The sequence below is a fragment of the Xiphophorus maculatus genome, chromosome 7, assembly GCF_002775205.1.
Source record: "Xiphophorus maculatus strain JP 163 A chromosome 7, X_maculatus-5.0-male, whole genome shotgun sequence".
Lineage (NCBI taxonomy): Eukaryota > Metazoa > Chordata > Actinopteri > Cyprinodontiformes > Poeciliidae > Xiphophorus > Xiphophorus maculatus.
Genome location: NC_036449.1, coordinates 12,188,257 through 12,211,443, shown reverse-complemented (window position 1 = coordinate 12,211,443; position 23,187 = coordinate 12,188,257). Strand labels below are relative to the sequence as shown.

Genomic DNA, 23,187 nt, shown 5'->3' with positions numbered 1-23,187 from the left:
CAGAAAAATATCTATGACAAAAGCAATATGAGAAGCAATGACCCAATTACACCTGATCTAACTAACCACATTAGCGGAAGAATCTGGAGAAAATTTAAAGAAAGGAAAAGCAAAGAAAGCGTCTCAGTTTACGAAGTTGTAACCTCATGGTGAAATGAAGGCAAGGCAATAACGCACATTTACATACATCTGTCAGATTTCCTACAAGCAACCAATTTTGCAGGGATTTCTGTTAATGAGGTAACATGGGAGATGAACCAGATCAGCCATTTTTGAAGAATGCATAATTAGTATGAATTCCTTACTTGTAGCTTAAGAGATCAATCAGAAGGATCACAACTGCTGAAAATAACATAATTTTATAAGCCTACCGGGTGACTAGATTTAGTTAAATACTACCTATTCTCAATAGACTGATGTGAAAATTTAAGCTAACCAACTAGAGAAAACAAGCAAGAAAACAATCCAGACATTCTCCTGTAAATTTCTAATCTCTTCCTTGGGTAACACAAACCACAGCTGACTAAAATTGTGGCTTGAGATTTACCTTCTCTTGCACTCTCTGCTCCAGTGACTCTCTCCCTACTCCTCCCTCAGCTATAAACCTGAATTATTCCCTTTGATCAGATTTTATCTTCAGGCTCCCAGAAGAGAACAGCCCAATGTTTTAATAAAAATGCACGAGGCGCAGTGTGATGTGATGAAAACCTGTTGGGCACAAATATAGAGATTACACAAACTGCCCTATGAATATTTTTGTATCTGACAACACTAATACACAATAATTATCCGCCTTTTAAGGTTAGACGCTTGTGTTTCACCTCTGCTGGGACCAAGATTTAAAGCAAAGTGGTCTCAACGTTAACAGCATTTGCATTAATCCCATTAGTGCTCTTAGAAAGTGAATCGTGGGACAATAAAAACAAAACAACTAGGATGAATCTTGTCAATTTTTGCATCAATACAGTGACTGGGTCTTGAGTTTTCAGCCTTTGCAGAATTTAAATCTTAGACTTTAACCTGGTAATTTCCTGGTCCCAGTGGGACAATAAAGTTACAGAGTTATGTGTTTCATTAAAATGCCGTTAAACCTCATAGTAAGCACCACCATGTGCCTACATAACTACGTGGTTTTCAAATAAGTTGACAGTGTAATTCATCAAGACTTGTCAAGCTTCCCTTTAGATTTGTTGAACAGTTCAATGAGATTTGACTGATTGATTTGACTGATTTGACCAGAAAAGATTTAGATCACGTATACACAGTAATTACAAACTCAAAATGAGCAAATTACTGGCAATATGAGGGGTGGAAGACAAAGCAGGAGTCAATGAAAGCACTGTGTCTCCAGAATTATCTTTAGTAATGATAATTATAGAAAAAAATGTGAATTCTACTTGTTTTCAAAGAGTTTGGGAAAATTATTTTTTCATCTGTACTTAATTGTTCATGAATGAAATCTTCCATCACTGACTGGAGAGAAAAACAATCTATATTTAACCAAGTTTTCTGATACACATGGGAACCTTCTCTAAGGGAATTTGAGCAGGGAGTTTTTGCTGCCGTTCTGCTCGTCAGTCTTGCTCGTGTTTATTTGCTTTTGTTGCACAACCTAATTTTGATCCGTGAGGCACAAGAGATGCTCTCAAAACTGTGGCGGAAACATAGCAGCATGTGAAGCTTACATTGTGCCTTACATGCTTTACTTAATCAGGAAGTCTTCAGATAAGAGCAAAAACAAGGGGGAACTTGCGTCACTGCACAAATCACAAAAATCAGATTACCAGCTAATGATTTTAACACCTAAAGGAAGTTTCCTTTTAGGGTGTTTATCAGCCAAAAGTGAAAGCATTTTAATAGCAAATTATATATGCACTCAAAGCAACAAACTGATCACAATTTCAGAGGCATCAACCAACTGATCAGAGATTAGCTTTTTTTTTTTTGCTACATTCAGTAAAATAGATTATAAAATGTTATTGGCCAAAATCAGCAGGTCAGACATTGAAGAAAAGTGGAAATCTGTATTGGCCATGAAAAGCCTTATCCGAACATTTCTAACTACAATTACAGTCAAATTAAAAGAAAGCTCACCAAGTCAAATGTGGGACAAATAATCTCATCATTATTTCCTAACACCGTGAATCATACACAGAAATGTAACCAATGTGAAAACAATTGAGACAGTATTGATTATATCAAATTTATATTCTGGAGACCTTTTGAACATTTTCTATTTTCAAATTAATATTGTACCTCATGTGAAAACAAGATCTTGAAACCTCTGTGATTTTAATAAATATTGATTTTTCCTACAGCCTTTACTCATATCATCAATTGTCCTGCCATCCCCATTAATGCCGTCTCCTCTTTGTCCACCCCTCTGACTGATAATTCAATCCATTTAAGCCCTCCTGCTCCCAAGATGGTTTCTGCACTGCTGGGTTCCATAGCTTGACATTTTCCACTGCTGGCTACAGTGATTTGCTCTGGCCTGAACACACAAAGGCATTCCTGTTTCTGTGACACGAAGATGATATCACTCCTTCAACATAAAACCGTGAAGCGCCAGAGTCAGCAAATGTCTGCCGGCAGCTCGCTGGAAACTGCCAAGGTCACGTTCAAACAGATGTAGTTCTGCCAAGCTAAACCTGCACGAAAAGGGTAAACAGATGCTTTGTAGCAAGTGCATATAAGAATGAGAGAGAGCAAAGAGCGGATGCTTACAAGCCAAATACAGAGCACGCAAATGTGAATCCTCGGGAGAATCGTGTGGCATTCTGAGCTGTACACCTTATAAATAAAGCAGGACTCACTTCACCTGCAGCCATGTGGCTGTGTCTGAGTGTACGCCTGTTGAAGAAAATATAAGAGTGCACAAATGGATTAGACAAGGCCTATCACATTGCTCTCTCCATCAATTGAATCAACTTCCAAGCACGCAGCAGCACCACATCACATGGTAATATCTAGTAGCATAGCTTGAATTTCTGAATAAATCTAGAAGAGAAATATCTAAAATGATGAAAACTGTCCAGATGGTTCACAGAAATCTATGTGACAATGAGTTAAATTATGTGTATTTACGGGTACTTCGATTCTCTCTGGAACACCATCTAAACACAGAGCCCCAAACTAAGCTAATCACCACAAAACATTTATAATTCAGACTTGGACTTCTCAAAAAGAGTTTCATGGTGGAGCCAAATATGATCAAATATCCGTAGCAAAGCCAACACTAATATCCTTCTTTTTCTATTGGATGTCGTCTAGACATTTAAGCCATCACTTAAACAAAAGTTAGAGATTTATGTGTTAAATTGTCAAATTAAATACATAGACTCGACAGATTGTTAGTAGTTCAAACATACTGATGGTACATTTAGTCAATTCTTATGAACTAAATTATGATTTTAAATGTTGGCCGACAAATTGAAAATTTTTAAACCAGGTAGGAATATGTAATTGTTAATCAATTCAATTTATTTAATCTAGAACATGGAGAAGTTGATGTTACTGAGTGCTAAACTGCTAAATTATTAAATGGTTTGTGTAACTATTTGTTCACACCAATATGGCTCTGCTCATAATTAATGAGGGTTTGCTGCAGAAACCTTGTTGTGTAAGGATTCCTGAGACTCAATTACCAATATCTACACCCCAATAAAGCTTAGGAGTTGACAGCACCAACCTTTTATGAACTACTTTTATGTTCTGAAGTGCATCATGTTGACCATTCTGCTATTCAGTCCTTACTCTTAGTTTATTTACAGCTTTAACACTTCTATACGATAATTTTGACAGGCATAAAATGGTCATTTTGAAACTTATTATGCAATTACCAATCCAGTGAATACAGAAAGAACTCAAATTATGGGTAAATAATGTAACAGTTTTGCTGCAGTGTGTGCTTTTTAGATTTGCTGATCGTACAGCAAAGAGCCCTTCAAGATTTTCCATAATGGGATGAATAAAGTGTAAAAAGAGAATTAACGATAATAAGAAACGCACAACCTGGTAGGTCAGAGTTCTTTGCTGACAAAGGAGCAACTATCAGTTTGCTGGTTGCTGTTGTGTCTTGTCTCATCTATTTTGCAATTCCTGCAGCTCTGTTTGGCCTTGCAGTGGAAGCGGTGGGGTTGGTGGCAGGTTTACACTGGAGTCAAATTCCATTCACAGTTCCTCACTTAATTCATGCCTCAGCACAGGCACTCACCATTTGTATACTCCTGCTTTCATTTTTTTTCTGTGTATAGTCTGGGCACTTCCCATAAATGCAAGGATTTGTCCATAATCTTTTAAGGCAACACTTTATTGTTGAGCTGAGTTAAATGTAATGTAGGAGCATAAAGGGTTTAAAGACAAAATCACAACCGAAGCAGATTTCAGGTTGGAAGTTTGTTAAACTTTATCTGTAGCCCGAGTCTCTGAAACCGGCTGTAGTAAATAACTACTGTCAGACAAAACCTTAAAATCAACCAAACCCTTTGGAAAAATTTTGATGTTTTTGTTCCAGAAAACTCTCTAAAATGAAGACTTACACATCTACACTGCGACTTCTGTGAACTCACCCAATTCCTGGCAGTGCTGTGCCAGAATTTATTATCTTGGCTACTTCATAATTATATCATAGCAGTACCTGAAGTAAAGCATTTTGTTTAGAAATCCAATCTTATGTAGTGCGCTGTATCTTTTAATTAATTTGTTGTTAGCTAAAATTCTAATTTTTTTGTCAATTACAATAATCACACAACTACGAACATGCCCACCTGTCGCGGACCTTAATCAGATGGAGGAGGCACATCCACTCAGAGAGAAACTGGATTATTTTTCTACCGTTACAGACAGAGATATCAAAATGAAAGTGGCTGATGAATCTAAATTTAATGTCTTTGTCTTGTATTTGTTCCCCCATTTGTAAACATAAGCATAAGAAGGATGAAAATCCTTTTCCCTCTTGTGCTCGGGCTAGAATAAAAGCACCAGAGGAAAAATAAAATTTTGCAGAGAACAGAGAAGGTATGATTTTACGAGTCACAACTACATGGAAGGAAGTAACTTTTACCAATCATAAACGTGACTTCCTTTTATGATTGGTCATTTCATTAGTGGATAACAACCCAGTCTTTCCATCCACCATTTTCAACCAATGACAGAAAATGAGCACCTTAAAATATTAACAATACCCAAGTATATTTTGCAAATCCAGACCTCCCTAATACAATGTAAGCATTTTTATACTGAAGTAGTTGCATCGTGCAGGTCTAGCACTAGTGGCAATAAAGCTGTTACACCTTAAACATTGTTTTAAAGGCCTGACCATCTAACAATGCTTTTGCTGCAGCTTTTAATGACCAAGACTATATAAAAAAAGAATGTGAAATCTAGGTTCAGTTAAGCAAAATATCTATATAATAATATTACAGAAAGTATATAAAATCATGATTATGATCACTATTATGCAGCTCTACCTCCTCTGTAAAGAATACATTATCTGACTTGACAAAACAATGAACTTAATAAAGTTTTTTTGTGATTATTTTCATGTTTTCCTAATGTATTTTTCCACATTTATTAGAACGCTGATGCCTTCTGCGGCATCCACAAGAATGGCCCAAGTCCGTCAACGAGGTTGAACCACAGATGGATTGATGCTACGTGGGCTGGGAAGCTCTAGAGGGAAACTTGGATCGTTCTGCAAAATACAGATAGGCAAAGCTCATGTTGTGGAGTTTGAGATAACATGATGCGTGTCTGCATGCTGTCAGCTTGTGCATTAGAACAGCCAAAGGGGGGGGTGTACGTCCACTTAATTAAATCAATTAGAGCGTGAAGGGCCCGTCAAAGCCTCTGCCGAGAACAACAGAATCGAACAAACTCTGAAACAAAAGCTGAACTCTCTTTATGAGTCAGACAAGCTGCAACATTTTCCTCTGAACCTTTTTACAGACAATGCACCCACATTGATGTGATTACAACTATCCACCAACAAATGAAAACGGTCTGGTTCATATTTAAACTATTAACATTTTACCCTGCTTTAAAAAAAAAATGTATCCATTCATCGACAATGTTTATATTTTTTTGCTCTCTTCCCTTGTTGTTCAGTTTTAGTAACGAGTTATAGTTGTGAGCTTTTGTCCCAATTTGAAAATTTCCTTTTACGACCCGCTAGATTTCACTCTCATCATGTCTCTCCTAATGGCTCAAGTGGTAATTTTCTCCCATGTAAGACAATCCCCATACACATTAAAGGAAAGAATGGGGGGACTGTTACAATTTAACGAGCAGCTCTTCGCATGTTTATGAATTTGTGCTCACTTTCTCTCAAGTAAGGAGAAGATGAAGTTAGAATCTGCAAGATGATCTTCTAGAAAGCCTCGAACGGATCACAGCCTCCCTTGTCTTGAAACGCATTCCCTGAAGTAAAGAAGAAAAATGAGAATTTTCCTCAAAATAGGAGTTTAATTTCACAGCAGTCTGGAAAACTGCTGCACATTAATTTGTAGCTGGCTGGTTTCATCGTTCCCTTTCTGATTTGCGTTTGGTGAGACGTGGTTAAAGCCAAAGAAAGAGTAAAACTCTTCAACTCAAATGACTGCTTTAAGTGGTTCTTCAAGTCAAAAAGTCTTGATTTAAAACAGGAAAACGGAAGCAGCATTGGAGAATAGCATGATATGACTCACAGTTGTTGCTGGTCTGAGAAAACCCTCACATGACAGCCGCGTATATTCCCACATATTATATCCCACAGATCCCCGAAGATGAAAGTAATTCCAGGAAGAGAACGTTCTCCTTTTCCATCCAATGGATCTACACAGCAGATGTTTTTCCTCTCCCTGATGAATGCTTTGCATTAGGGGCGTCTACTTTTTTTCCAACTGAATTACCACCAGGAGCAACAAAGCCTACAGACTTTCCCATTCTCCAGCAAACACACAGGAAAGTTGGCCTTCAAACCAGTCAATGAAAAAATGATTTATTTTAATCTTTCACCACTACTTTAGTGATTTCCTTCGATGCCATCTTGGGTCTTATCATACACCACTAAACAGCATGTTGGTTTCTGTGGAAAACTGGGCTTCTACCATATTTACTCACAAACTTACCACTCCTCCCAGTTTTCTGCCCTTTCTTGCCATCCAAACCAATGCCCAGGATTAGGCAGGTTGCCCAGTGGTGAACAGGGACAGTGAGGCCAACAGACTGAAACCAGTTGTCTGGCATTAATTGGGAACTCAAGTCTGAGTGTTGGCGAAAGGAGATAATGACTGAGATGAATGTTAAAAAAAGAGAATAAATAGAAGAGTAGTAAGTACAGATGAAATAAGCAGAAAAAGGTCATGTCTGAATGACATTCAAATTTAAACAAGTTTAACACTTTGACAGCAAAACGACTTTTAAGAAAAAACAAATCATGGTTATGTATGGTTTTAGCATACATAAGATGTACTATAGATTGTCAAAAAACAAACAAAAAACCCCCCATAATTTCACAAATGGATGTAGATCAAACATCCTGACATCAGATGATCCCAGAATAGCTTTGGCTGGCTTTAATAATGTTTGGAGTGCTAATATGTTTAATTAGCCTATTATTTCTCATAATTGATTCGGCTGTTTCACAACACATAACTTCAATATTTATTAATCATCTGATGTTCAGTGTTGCGCAAGTTCACTAAGCACAACCACAGTTCACACAGTTAACCTAATTCAATATAGTTCACCATCTGAAAGGTTTTAGCTGTGTTCAAAGTTCCAAAATAAACAATATGGCATTAATCTACATTTTAATATATGAGTATACTGTCACCTCATAGCACATTCACTACAACAGATTCTGTAGTCTGTGTTAATTTCCACTGTATTCACATTTAATAAATCTTAATTTCAGGATGCTCATCTGGAAGTCATTGCGATAATAATGTTCAAATGAGTCATTGAGTTGCAAGAAAGCTGCAATTTCATGCTTCCTTCATGATTATAGGCACCGTGTGGGAGCACCTACTGCAGGGAGACGCCAAAATCCAGTAATAATTAATTTGTCATTAGCAACCAAAAAGAAATTTTACATATTTGGGATAGAAAAGGGACACAAATGCTGCACTGCAAATGGTTATTTGAAAACAAATACTGAAAAGGTCTTTTTTTTTTTTTACATCTGTATGTCCAATCATATGTCCAATAAAGTATTTCATTTTCAAATACTCTCTTTTTATCATCAAAAAGTTAAAAAAAAAGATCTTCCATTTCTCTACTATGTCTGGATACTATGGGTGTAATCATGAATCAAGCTTACTAACTGAAACAATACACCATAGGTCTCAAAGTCCAGTACTCACGAGCCACTTCCCAGAATTTTTTTTTGTTTCCTGCTCAAAACCATCTGGATCAAAGTTTAAGGCCATTTACCTGATTCCAGCATGTTGGACGCAAGCTGAAGGGCAATGGCTCTCAAGGACTGGAGTTAGAGACAGCAACAACAACCCGCATTGGGGTTATGAGAACAAAAAACAAACACGTTTTCCAGTAGTGTAGTTTTTAAGCACTGTCTCATAGGTTGGTCCTTAGTCCCCAAAATAGAAGTAGAATCCCAATTGTTATGATCCTATATTCAGATTTAAGTGTTTTAGATGTTTTAGCGATGCGTTATCAAAATCCTTAAAAGAACCATTTGCTCAGCACCCACCAGGAGCTACAGATCAGTTTCATAATTCAACATTTAACACTAAACAATTAATAAATTGTGCTTTAAATAAGCTGCAAGAATTGTGAAATAATTCAGTTCTAGTTGATATTCAGTCAGAACTGAATTAATGAGCCAGCGTGATATTCGGCGTTAAGAAAAAGGGGATGACAACAAAAATCATTAGCTCTTAAACAGATTAAGCCATGTAATTAATGTTTAAAAGCTAAAATTTTTACCAAAAGGTTCCCCAGTTTCAAACACACCCAAATCCTAGAGCAGCCTATGCATGTTTAAAATACAGAAGATTTTGTGAACTGTGATCTGGAGTGACTCTTAAAAACACTGAGGCATGTGAGATTATGCAATTATAATACAATTTTAATTCTATGTCCCAAGCCCTTAATGCGTTTCCACTAATGTCACCACAGATGTAAACACAGTGCAATAGTTACCATATCTCTAGATCACTGGGTCATAGGAACAGGTTCAGCTATTATGGTTGCTGGCCCTCCCAGTTTAACAACAATCCCATTCACCAGGTTACAGTTCCCCACTAAGACAAAGAACTTTATTTTGCTATCAACATGATGATCTTCATGAGTAATTTTCTGTCTCCTGACCGCCCATCTGTTCCTACGCTTATCAATTCCTCTCTCTCTTTCTACTACAGAGCTTAAATTTTCCCAAAGGGAAACAAACATGTTGCTTTCCTCGGGACAAAAATACCGTATGTGAAAAATATTTCCACTTCCTAAATATGCTTTCCCATTTCTCGATCCTAAAGATTACGACTAAAAATTAAGTTATTGTATTTTGCCAAGCAAACAAACAAAAAAATGGAAAGAATATGTAAACACCCCATAAGGGACGGAGAATTAATTATAGCAAAAATGATTCTGATCCTAAACTGTAAACCTACAAGGTTTACAGTTTACACAAAAAAATATTCTAGTTACTTCCCAATAGGAAAGTCATAAGATACAGGTCACAAGATCTATGGCAATGTTTCTGCTCCATTTTATTTATTTATTTCTACATATTTTTTATAAAGTCACCACAAACACAGATAAAGGTTTCAAACCTCTAATGAAATCTATCAGACGAAGGCATGTAGGCCTTTAAACCACCAGCAGTGACTCAGGACATTTCAAACGCATTAAGCAGGAGAGGAAGAGGAGCAATTAGTCTGATGTCATGACTGCATTTACAAAGACTTCATCTGTCAAAACATTTCTCATTGAATCACTACATCTAAACAGAGATTCAATACAAAAACTTAAAAGTAGATAATTTTTTGAACAATAAAAGAGAACAGACCCAGGAGCTTACATTGAGATACTTTATATCCAACACTGACGCACTAACCAGCAGTACGACCGAAACTAGAAGCTCAGAGTCCTTGCAGTTCACACACCTTGTATCAAACTGTAGTTCAAAGTGCTGAGGAACAAAAACATGTTTTCAAAATGAACTACATTATGTCATTAACCAGTTATGTCTTCAGCACACTATGTTCAAGAAAACAACATATATCAATTTACTAATCATTTACTAAGTTTACTATGTTTTATATTCTCAATATTACAACCAGCACTAAACCAAGAATCACCAAGTACCCAATGGTTACCATTTCATAACATTCGACTTTGTTCATTTGTGATAACTAGTAAAGCCACTGAATGTGAAATAAAGGCTCAATTTATGCTGTACCGACAATTATTTTGTATACTTAGCTTAATAATACTTAGCTTAATTCTCAATTGTCCATTTTTTGAATACGCATTGTTTTTAGAATGGTCTAACGTGTTATTAGCTGAAGCTCAAAACTTCCCGCTAATAAAAAAGAAAATAAAAGGAAGTGAATTCTTATAAACAAAATTATGGTACAAAAAAAAGTTTTAATCCAAATTACAATGAAATCTAGTTCGTTATGTTCTCAGCCCTTTCACACAATAAAGAAAATGTTCGCGATGTGAACTCTATTACAAAAATAAAAAGATCACAAAGGAAGTGAACTCTAAAAAGACCAACAGGAAACAATGGTAAAATGAAAGCATTACCAAAGCACTCTGTTGCTGATCAACGGTCTATAAAACAAACATTAGAGATGGTTCAGATTTCCAAGGTTACGACAAGCCAGTGTCTTCTTGGGATACACCCAGGAAATGGTTATTGGTCAGTTAATGAATATGACTGGTGATCGGCAAGTCAAACTCAAAAACTGAATCAATTTACGCTCAGAGAACACACCGCGTCTCTGCTAACGCGAATGCTAAAAAGATTTGCCAGTCAGTGAGATGTTTAAAAAATAGTTACAAATGCTAACCAAGCTAATTAGTAATACTAAAATAAACAAGAAGTTTGACTTCTATTTTATTTATTTATTTTAACAGTCACTCCTCTCAAATATAGTGTTGCTTCACATATGTTCTTGGTATAAATGATTGTTCCTGGTGAGAAAGGTAGAAAAAATACTTTTTCTACACAAATTAGCATATCTTTTCTTTAACCAATTCAAAATCTGAAGCTCTCATCTTAAAAAAGATTTTAAACAAAGGATTATTCAGAGAAATTTTATTCTGAGAAATTGAGGTTGGAGCCAAGTAAAGTAAATATACAACTTGCTCTTCCTGTTATTATATATAAAATACCCAGTCAGAGTTTATACCTTTACTCAGATTTCTGAGATGATAAAAATGTTATTCATTCAAAGCTGAAAGTGTCTCTGCTTGACATGTTGTAATAGTTTCTGTGATTCAGATCTAGTCCAGAATGTGCTGTTGCCTTCCACCTAATGCTAACCAAGATAATCAGTAGTACTAAAGTAAACAAGAAGTTTGACTTTTATTTTATTTATTTATTTTAACAGTCACTCCTCTCAAATATAGCGTTGCTTCACATATGTTTTTGGTATAAAGGATTGTTCCTGGTGAGAAAACTAGAAAAAAATACTTTTCATACACAAATTAGCATATCTTTTCTTTAACCTATTCAAAATCTGAAGCTCTCATCTTAAAAAAAGATTTTAAACAAAGGATTATTCAGAGAAATTTTATTCTGAGAAATTGAAGTTGGAGCCAAGTAAAGTAAATATACAACTTGCTCTTCCTGTTATTATATCTAAAATACCTAGTCAGAGTTTATACCTTTACTCAGATTTCTGAGATGATAAAATTGTTAGGTATTCAAAGCTCAAAGTGTCTCTGCTTGACATGTTGTAATAGTTTCTGTGATTCAGATCTAGGAGTCCAGAATGTGCTGTTGCCTTTCACCCAAGTAAAACACCTGAGTGAACCTTATCTTAGTCTCAAAATAATAACGTAGTGAACTCAGAGGGTGTGTCAGCAGAATGGGTGTGCCATGGAAGTAGCTGAATATAGGAATAGATGCCTTCTTGCACCTGTAACCCCTTCATCAACATTGCAAACCTGTAGTATAACTTTAGGCCTCTTCAGAAAAATGCTGATGAATCAATGATAATTACTACAATGCTTCTTACAATCCACAGAAACTAGGCACATAGGCTTCAACAAGCCTGTGGATGCCATTTTGGCTCCAACCACTTGATTGGTGATGGGGTTACTTGCTTGACCAACCCCTTAAAAAATTTTATGGCCTATTTGAGGTTTATAAAAGTCCCACTGATATAGTGAACAGACCCAGAATATCAATGGTTATCCATTTCTTTTACCGCTACTATTAGCAACATAGGGCTTAAGATGTGTTCAATGTGTCTCGGAAATCTGAGCTGGAACTGAAGTCACACCTAGGTTAAGTGATTTAAATTAGTAAGTCGGAAAAGAGTGGGATTTCTTTTGATGAAAAAATGGTATTGACATAAATAATATTAAGTTTGTTTGTTGTTTATTTTCAAATCAAGTAGCAATATGCAACAACAAGTTTCTTCCATTTTAAGAAATAAAGATTGACAACTGCAACAAATAAAAAGAAAAAAGATCAACTTAAATGGTCACAGATATAGATTTATTCATTTTGACTCTGAACCGAGACTGTCATTGCTAATGTTAGCTCACAGCAACATTCCTGGCATTGAAATCATACGGCTAGAAATGAACTGTAAAATATACAATTGAACAGACATTTTCAAAAGGATCTCTGTTTTCTGTAATTAATTAATAAAACTTGACACATTGAAGCCCCACAAATCATTCCTAGGTTAAAAACCCCCCCACTAAATTCAACAATCATTTACAGCAAGTGCATGCATCCCACAGGTTTAACGATACAGTCTATCACGAGAACTGATGAACAGATAATACCTTTCATTTTATATGTGATTATTACGGGAAATTATGGGATACGAAAGATAATGTTCCTCTGAGGGTGTTATCGTATTATTTTATTCTCAAGATAAACTTATTTAAAGTGTAAGCACATTCTTAATAATTGTCCAATTTCCCAATTTCTACCAAGTTGGGTAATAACATACTCTGGGAAAAGTAACGTGATAAACTGGCTAAATAAAGTCAATTAACTTACACTTATTATAAGAACACTAAAAAGATGCATGTTATCATTAAATTAGGCATTTATTTTGCTATTACTTACCACTTTCTTTCAGATGTACATTTTAAACCTACACACCTGACCTTGGCATCAACTGATAGATACTTCAATGGCAGTCCAGATAATCTCGTTTGTTTAGAAGTACAACTCCTAAAATCACTGGAAGCACATGTAATTAGAGGGATGGGCGGTGCAGTTCCCAATGAAAGCCACTAGAACCATTGACAAAGCTAGGCATGTGGCACCAGTCGCTAATCTCCAGTGTTTTGGCAAGTAAGGGTCATTGTGTAAGCTGTTGCGGCTTCAACAGGAGATCCACCACACAGCAGGGCGCATTATGATTGAATGAATGAGGAAACGTCTGTCTGGATTTATTACAGACAATAAATGTGATGGACATTACAAATAAAAAGCAGATGTCTCACTACATAGAGATTTCTCAAGACCTGTTTGTGGATTGCAGCCCTCGCTTGCAGGCCTTTATTAAGTGGCCCCGAACAAAAATAAATAGGGAAATGATGATGTAGATGAAGGTAAGCCTTTTGATTTTCCTGTAAACAGTGAGGAAAAGTAGACATGAGGCAGAACAGAGATAAATCAGGGGCGAATTGAGGTTTGAGCTCGATGTGTGGTTAAACCACATCTGAGTGGACAAAGAGCAGGCGTCAAAGCGTGAAAGTGACACCAGTAAGCCGCCGTCTTTGTCCCAACTTTTACTACAGTTTCCAGTCTCCTCAAAGACAGATCAAACTAAACCATAAAGATACAAAAGCGTCTAAAGTCACCGGTTCAACCCCACCAACTTAACACAGTTCATTTGTAGGGTTTGCAGGCTCTTACCTTAGTGTTCACTCCAGTGACAATGGGCAAACAGCGACACGCTCAACACGCCACAGCCCGAGAGCCAAACAATAAGTAACTGAGCCCGCGTGAAAGTGACGAAAACCCCACTCACATCCACATATCCTCCACTTTAACTAATTTTTCTTTCTTTTAAAACACGGGCTGGGCATGTAGTGCCCGACCTGTCCTCGCTTGTTTTCCCTTCGCAGGCTGACTGCCTCCACCTCGATCACTTCTCTCAAGCTAGCTGGAGCGAACTACGCACTTCCGGTCAGACGTTTCACAATAAAACAACAACAAAAAAAAGGAAAGTTATGTTTACTGGCCATCCGTTTAAATTAATAAATGAACTACAAAAATAGATACCCTACTGTAGACACTCATTCCAAACTATATAAGACTTTTGCTGTCCTTAGATAGTTATCAGGTCATTATGAGAGACTTTTCTCACCCTGAAATATTGAGATGATAATTCTGTTATTACCAGTAAAGCATATTGATTCTCCCAAAGAAAAAAAAAAAGAAAAATTTGATTTTTCCATTTTCATGAGAAAACAACTTTTACTATCATAAAATAATTAACCTATTATCTTTAGATAATTAAAAATATTCACAGCAGGCATGGCTGCTATTGGCTTCACTAAAAAAGGCAATAGCAAATATTTTAACTAAAAATGACAGTAAGTGAAGAATATCTTCTTATCACTGCATTGTTTTGCACTGACTGGAAAAAAAATTGTGTTTTTACACCAATTAGACAAACTAGGGTCTTCAACTCTGGGCCTTGATGGCCAATTTCCTGCAACTTGTAGGTGTGTTTCTGCTTCAACACCTAAGTCAAATGATTTGGACTTGAGCAGGAATCTGGAGAAATTGACTTCATACTGAGGAAGTAATTCAGCCAATTGAGAAAGGTGTTTTGGACCAAGGACACATTTAAAAGACACTGGCCCTTGAGGACTGGAGGTGAAGACCTCTCTTACACTGACAATTAAATCGAATAAAGCTGATTATCACACATGTTAACAGGTAGAATAATATTTGTCTGTAAGTGCTGTTAAAGCAGAAAAATGGGTAAACATAAAGATTTGAGCTAGTTTGACAAAGGCAAATTGTGATAGCATGATGATTGGGTCAGATCATCCCTTGTGGGTGATGTCTTCAGAGATCAGTTTCTATTTCAGTCCAGTTGAGGGTCTGTTGCACGTATTGGGCAGACAAGTCCGATCCGCAGATGTCCCTACCTCACAACAGAACTTTTTCTGTTGGTAACACATTGGCACAAACCTCATAGCACACCTTTGAGGGTCAGGTAGGGTCCATGTGTTGAGAAGTTAGCACTGTTTTGGCATCAAAATGGGAACCAACACATTCACAGGCGGATAGTCATAATGTTATGCCGAATCAGCAATGAACAGTAATTGGCCACTTTTCAGGTACTTCTGTTACTTAATATTAAATTGAATCAGACAATCGGGTGGAAGAAACTCAGCACATGTAGGCATGTAGGTGAGAGCAACTTGCTTCAAGTTCAAATCATAATGGGGAGAAAGGATATTTAAGTACCTGGTCTGAGTGTTTCAGATCAAAAAGTTACATTTAGGGCATTTGTATATTCAAACATATTTACTTAAAAAAAATCATCCAGATCTGACTTAATTTGCAAACAGATTTAACTTAACTGAATGTGGTGCAGACTTAAAATACGTTTGTGGTCAGTAGCTCAACGTGAACCTTTACACAAAACTTTATGACTATTCACAATGTAAATATTTATTTTTTCTTTTCATCATTTTACTACCGACTTTCCTTTCTTGTTTCTATTTTCTCCTTTGTTTTTAACTTTGCAGTGAATTTGGGGTGTCGAGCTCTTATTTTGAAAGAACACACTTTTAATTTGCGGTTTGACGTAGACGTTTTCCTGCAGCTTTATCACGGACCCCCTTTGGTGACGTCGCTGACGCCGGGACTAGTACAGGACAACGCCGGAGGAAAAGGGACAGATTGTGGATGAATATGTCGCCCCTTGGCGATGGCAGTGAGAAATGGGTGATACTTTCCTTGCCTCCTTTTTTTAGCTCACCCATCAAACCCTTTATTGCTCACTGATGTTGACAGTTTGCAGAAAGACCATATTAAGCATCAGAGGCCACCAAGTTTATAAATATTTCGATTGTTCAGAGAAAAATAAACAACCTTAACCACAATGGCTCACGTTATGATACGTAGTTACTCACATACTAAAATTGGACTGCTATTTCCTGTTGTGGTTTTATTTTTAGGGCTTTTTGACAACCTTCACACAACGTGGTAACAGTATATTGGTCTAACCAAAGCAACTGCGTTGTAAATTCTCCACTACATTTTAGATAATGCAAGTTAGCAGGACATAGCTAGACCAAAAAGACTTCTCCAGTTTGAAAAAGAGTGTTTTCTTAAAGCCAAGGGCTGTATTTATGGTAGAGTGAACGGTGGCATTGTGCAACTTATAATTAATATATTTAAAAATAGCTAAAGAGTGACTAAAATAAAAAAGAAAATATAAATAATATATATATATACATATATATTGTAGACATTGGGTTAACTTTATGTTCCAGAAAACTATTAAAACTCATGTTACTCCAAACTACTACACACAGTGTAATACATGATGGGAAAAGCAAGGGTTAACTTTTTTTTTGTTTCCGTGAAGACATATTGAACTTACAGTTCTTATAGATAACAGTTCAGATTATTTTTTTAGAGATATTAAATTAGTGTGCCCACTCTAAAGCCTGTCATATTTTCTACTGAGTCAAATCAAATTTTATTTGTATTGCACATTTCAGCAACAAGGCAGTTCAACATGCTTTACATCATGAAAACATAAGAACATCACAAAAACATTGTACAATCATCAGTTGTGAAACCAGTAACAAACATTTCATTTTGTCAAACGCCATAAACAAATCATCAAATATGTTGATCATTGTTCCAATTATTATGAATCAAAAGAAACTCTAAAAAAGCAGGTTTTTATCGTTGATTTAAAGGTACTCTGTGTTTCCAGCTTTTATTTTTAATTGACAACGCTTGTATAACTTGTTTTTCCACAGCTCCCCTTAGTCACTATTTATTTTCATGATTGACCAGTTCATTGCAGTTACTGAGAAGTTCCCCCATATTTTTATGTTGTTATTTTTACATTTTCCACTTATGTTGGAAATCAAAGTTTTGAAGATTTTTTTTAAAAATTGTTTTAGCTTGTTTTCATTGCATCTCTGATGGCTGGGGGAAAAAAATAACTGCTTGTTTACTGCTGTGCATTTCTGAGTTAAGCATGTACAGTAGACGTCATGCTCTTTGAAGACGTTCTGAGGACCAGAACTAAAGAACTTGCTGCAGAATTTAGTCTCTATGCTCCTCGTCTCGGGAACAAACTCCCTGAAAATGAGCTGTGGAGAAACTGCTGGCTCTTTTAGATCAGGTCTTTGAAAAACTGTTATTTACAATAGCCTTTGATAGAACAATTGAACTTATAAACTGTTTTCCTGCTTGAAACACTCTATTAAAGATGAGATTTGAATTTGGATTTAAATGTGAAGAACCCATTTCAGTTTATATTTTGTCCATTTTAAAATGTTATGCAACCCTTAAAAAAATTGAGCTCCTTTGCAAACCAGTTCGCCAGCTTCTTAATGTCCTGTAAACTCTATAGCTTGGCTTGTGTATGAATACTGCAACATAAATAAACTTGTCTTGCCTAGCATCACTGTGAGAAAAAAAACCCACAAAACAAAACACAAAGCATAATGGTATTAATGTCAAATGCTTCCTGAGATTTTCTATCACAAGGGGGCAGAGCATCCCAGCAGACAGATCTCACTGCACATCACCCTACTAAACTTCACCAGGTTGTTGCCATGGTGCCAGAAGGAGGGATAAATGTCCGAGCTGTGTGTGATTTAACCAGCAATTTACACTCCTTCTTTTAACTTTAAAGTTTTACCAGAATCAGTTCAACAAGGTAACCAGATGCACATGCTTGTCAGCTGAAGAGAGGCACGTTTCTTGCTTTCAGACAGCTGACTTGTGACCGGAAAGAGCTGAGTGGCGTGGCGAACATACTTAAGAGTTTGCATCGTTCAGTTACGTGACTGAGTTTAATTTAATTTAATGGAAACCTTATTACGCAGGACAGCGTAAGGCCACAGGTAGCATCTGAAACGCTGTGCTGAAAATGAGCAGTTAGTGGAATGGCTCGCCATTTGTAACCCTTCTCCTCTTAAGCTTAAGGTAAGCTCGACTAATTCAACCAGCCCGAGGAACACATCAGCACTCTATCTGCTGCTATAACTGGGATGTCTTCCATTTTAGATCCACAACCCCTCATACTCTCACCAGCTGCACAATATGGTCCCACTGAGAGACTGTTTGCTGAGAGGCCTGCAGCGAAGTTATAGTTACCGATGAGGCTGGATGTTTATTTTGGCAGAAAGGCGCCTGTCCTTAAGTCCACCTGACTAGAGGTGATGATGTATGTGGTGAGCTAGCGGCTCCTGTGCTATGTTTGCTATCCTCTGGCCTCTGCTCCCTCACTCTGTGAAACGTGAATCTCATGAAATGTAGATTATGTGTATGGTGAAAAGGTGTGTATGCAATTCACATAGATAAGATGCACTTATCTAAATCAGAAATATATCTTTGGGAATTAACACACTCTTAAGTTTTTACGCTATTTAATACGTAAATAACTGCCAGCAGCTGCTGTAGCTGAAAATTACAGCAGCCTTCTAGTTAATTATTAAGTTATGAGCTGTTTAAGAGAGATGTAAGAGAGATACTTTTCACGCTGTCAAATATAAAGCAAAGATTCCCAGAGGAGAGTTTAAAAACGGAAGGTTATATATTGAGAATGATCACATTATAAAAGTATAAACAAAATAAAAGAGAAATAAATATTAGTTATTATTTTTAGATAAATTAGTCATATAACCTTTAGAACTGAAAAAAATGCCAGATCTATATCTCTGGTTTAAGTAATTTAGATATAAGCGTTGTGAGAAGATTAAAAATGCATACATTTTAATTAACATGACCCACAGTACAGCATTAGAGTTAGATGAAGATAAAATGTGAAATAGAAATATTAGGATTTAATGTATTAAAAGTGAGAAAAAAACAATCAGAAGTAAAATTAAAATTTGGTAAAATTGTTTTTGGGGGAAAAAAAAGTTCCACTGATAGACAAGAAACACGGAACAAAACAGGAAAACTGGAATGTAAGGAAGCAAGAAAAGCACTGGGAGTATTTCTAAATGATCATTTTCAAAGTGGCTTTATTCATCTGCTTTCCTCTGAACAATCATTAGGATCAACTTATTGTTTCCATCTTTGAAGCTAAACTTAAAGGTATCAAACAAAAATGTGCTTGTTGCTTCCCCTATTCTATTAACCCTTAGAGGATACGTTTATGTACTTCCTTCAAGGTTGCAATTTTTTCTGTTTAACTTTGTTTTTCTCCCAATGTATGATGCTTTGTAGGATAAACAAGTTAATACATGTCTACCTGCATTTCTGGAACTGCCAGTATGAGCAACATCTTTTCTAGGAATCACAATTAGCAAAAGTTTCCAGTCATAAGTACAGTGAAGGGAAAGTACAGAAGACTCTCTGAGGGAACTTAATTTACAAAATGCTTTGAGGTTATCTGTTTTATCGGCCAAAAAAGGACTTTAGTTATCAATTATCTAAGGTCTAAGTAAAGGAAACGATAACTTAATCACTAAAAAGGGATCTAAAAGGAACTTTGTACAGTTTATTAAATTAGTTTCACCTTTAAAGTGGACAGCTTTGTCAGAGTAAACTAATAAACTTTGATAGTGGCTACTGAGGGACAGAGATAAACTAGAAAATTCCTGACAAAATTTAACCGGCACCTGCCAAAGTGTGCCCGTCGGTTTGGACCCAGCGTTCTGATGCTAAAAATTAGCATCAATGCTAAGCTTAGCTAAATTGTAGTCAATAGTCTGTGGAGAGTCAGAAGAATGTTGATTAACATGGACTTCTGCTAATAGAAAATTAGCTTGATGGCAACCTTGAACAGTTCAGTTCAACAGCTAAAGATTTATGGCTGCATCTCTGTGTGAAGCTGAGTTTTAACTTGAAATTAGTTGATTCTCCTGCTAGGCTCTGTATATTTCTGAGGTATTTTTGGCTTCAAAACGGCGTTTGATAACATTTGATAACAATAATTAAAACTTCTCAATGTTTGACATTGCCTAGCAAAATGTTTTACATCAGGCTACATGGCTACTGCATTCATGGAGCTGCTCTAAGCTATAGTTGGGGATATGTTGTTTGCTGCTGATCATTTATGTGGCTAAAACAAACAATATATTTACATGATGGTGCAACACGCCCATCATGTAAATATGATGGGCGTATTTACAAAGTGAAATTTGAATGGCATTTCTACATGAATTCATGATGGCACAGAAATTCCTCAAAAACAGGGTACTTCTAGGATTTCTTTGTTCCCTCGCTCCCTTGACTTACATTGGATTTTGGGGCATCCTTCTTCGCTTTTTAAGTCGCCATAGTAACTCCGAATCCCAATAAAAGTAATAGTTCCCTTCTCGAGACCGTGCCTCACATTCTGATACCACTTAGGGATAGGGGAGGGTTAGAGTTATCCCTCTTGCAAGGATAAATAAACATCTTCAAGGACCAAAACCAAAATCGTTCATCTGGTAATATCTAGAGGTGGCATCATCTTTGTGAATACTGGAGTAAAAAAAAAAATCTCCATGAAAAAATAAAATCCATATTTTTCCTTATTCCGCTGCCATGTGTGATTGTAACACTGTGAGCTCATCTTGAGCCCTGTATTCTCTGTCTGGTGTGAGTATTTACTGTTTCACATTTAGCAAACTGAATATTAGATGTGCTTGCAAAGTGTGAACTTATGATATCAAAGAAAGTACATTTCAAACAGTCCTTTAAAAAACAATATTCCTCACACTGATATTGGGATGAGTCTCTTTCTGCAAAGATTTATTGCAACTCTAAAGCTTGTTCCATCGCTGAGCCAAATTCTTGGAAGAAAAATCCACTGTATTGTTTTCTTGGAAAATTAAAACTAATCCAAGCACTGTGACTGCAGTCTGGATTTAGGACTAGTTTGCAGAACAGATCAGTAAAGAACTACAGAGAATATTATAATGAAATAGAGTAGCTCTTATTTGTAAATTAAATTTTAATAGAATTTTTGGGAAAATGATCAGAAAAGCATTTTGGCATTTATGCAAATGTATTAATTTAAATATTTATTTGCAAAGCATTGCTTTAAAAATAAAGTAATGCAATAAAAATGGTTTTGCTAATTTAGTTGACTGTTTCTGTTTTTCTTCTTTTTTTTGTGTTGTAACTTATGTTTTTCACATTACAACTCTTTAGCAGAACCTTGTTTGGAGTTGGATCGAAGAAAAGTCAAAGTACCAAATAAACTATCTGCATTGTGAAAGGCCTGTTCTTCCGCTTCTGAAATAGATTCCTTCAAACTCATGACACGCACACTGGGTGCCTTCACATGACTTTGTCTGGGTACGGTGTGTTTGAGAACTTACGCAGATAATAAAAAAATAAATACCAGAATGTTTCTGAAAGCCTAACCTGATTAAGAATGTCAGTAAATAACTGAACTTTATTAAACACAAGAACAGGCCATATACTGTCTTTTTACTTATCAACCACTAGTGATTTTAACTTAAGCATGCAACTGCTTATTTTAGCAAATTCATTTAACTGAAACAGTTAAAATTAATATTTATTTGCAATGAATTCTTGTTGCCATGCGTCTGAAAAGTACAAATCCACAAAGAAAGTGGAAGGTGAACAAAGTAAGTCAGGTTTCAGCCTAAAGGACCCTGAGAAGTGACTGGCTGGTTGGAAGCTCTCTCAAAACACTCTTCTGTGTCCTCTGCTCTAAAGAATAGGTGGTCTGTCAGTGGAAGCTGAGCTATTGCTGAGCTACGTCTGAAGAAAGAAAGGGCTACATTGTAAAATCGTCTCTTTTTTTTGTTTCACATCATGTTAAAATGTAATTCTCTTATTAATGATTGTCTAATGAATAATGTTCTCTTTCAAAATACACGAATAAACCCAGAGTGTTGCTTCGATTCTTTTCTGCATGCTTGAGAAATCCTTGAGTCTCCCCAGCAATTAACAAACACCTGGTGGGATTGTGAGTCTGCTGAACCCATAACAGGAGCTAATTCTCGGTCCAAAGTTCCTAAAAATGCAGGTAAACAACACAATGGACAGGCATTGTTATGGTGATGTGCTGAAGAAAGAGTGTTGGAAAGACAGAGGCCAATTTCAAAGTGTCAGATTGCAAAGTTAAATTTCTTTTAAGTTGTGTTTGATATATATACAGCTGAAGGTAACAAAGTTACTTTATTGTACTATAAATTGGCACCCTCTCTTAATACCCTCCCTTTAAAAGTACATTGATAAACTGACTGTAAATAAAAACAAAAGTAAAACCGATCTAATTCCAATTCTGACAAAATGGGATTGTTGGGCACATTTGACCCTCATCTGCCACCATACCAACAGACTCGGCCTTCCCTCTCCTCGCCAGATCTTTTAGATCTGTGTCCAGCAAAGCGTGGGCTTTGTATTAGCTGTCAGGTTAGTCACCATATCAGCTGTCTTTTTTTTTTTGCGGCAGACATATTTAGTGAGATAAATTCGTCCATGGGGGCCAGCTGTCATTCAACAGGTGCAGCTTTTAATCACCTGTTTGTGAATGCAAACACCAGAGAAACCAGCAGGCTCTTACAGACATGTTCAGTACTCAACCTTATAGAGTAATTATTACTAAGGCGCATGTCTTTGTTTAGCATCATTCAGGCACAAGGTAATAAAATAAAGAAAACTGAATTTCGTCCTATTAGTAGTGAGTTTCTAGGTACTATTTGAAGTGAAATCATCTGAGAATGATTATTGAAGAGATTTTCAGAAGAAGTCTTGAAGTTGCATGAGGTTTTATGTAACTTCTACTGCTTTTGGTTTATTTAATATCTGAATCCTGGAAGGCGTTTGATTCAAGATGAATTGAAGACCACCTCCTCCAAATG

General features: G+C 36.3%; 1 protein-coding gene across 1 annotated transcript in view; it reads right to left on the bottom strand.

The window, feature by feature from the left end:
* The window catches only part of nck2 (NCK adaptor protein 2), a 36,448-nt gene extending 22,145 nt beyond the window's left edge, over positions 1 to 14,303 (bottom strand). The window contains exon 1 of the mRNA XM_005798111.2: positions 14,060 to 14,303. The gene's annotated coding sequence lies outside the window, so the exon portion shown is untranslated. The remainder of the gene's footprint in view (positions 1 to 14,059) is intronic.
* Positions 14,304 to 23,187: the final 8,884 nt, after the last annotated feature.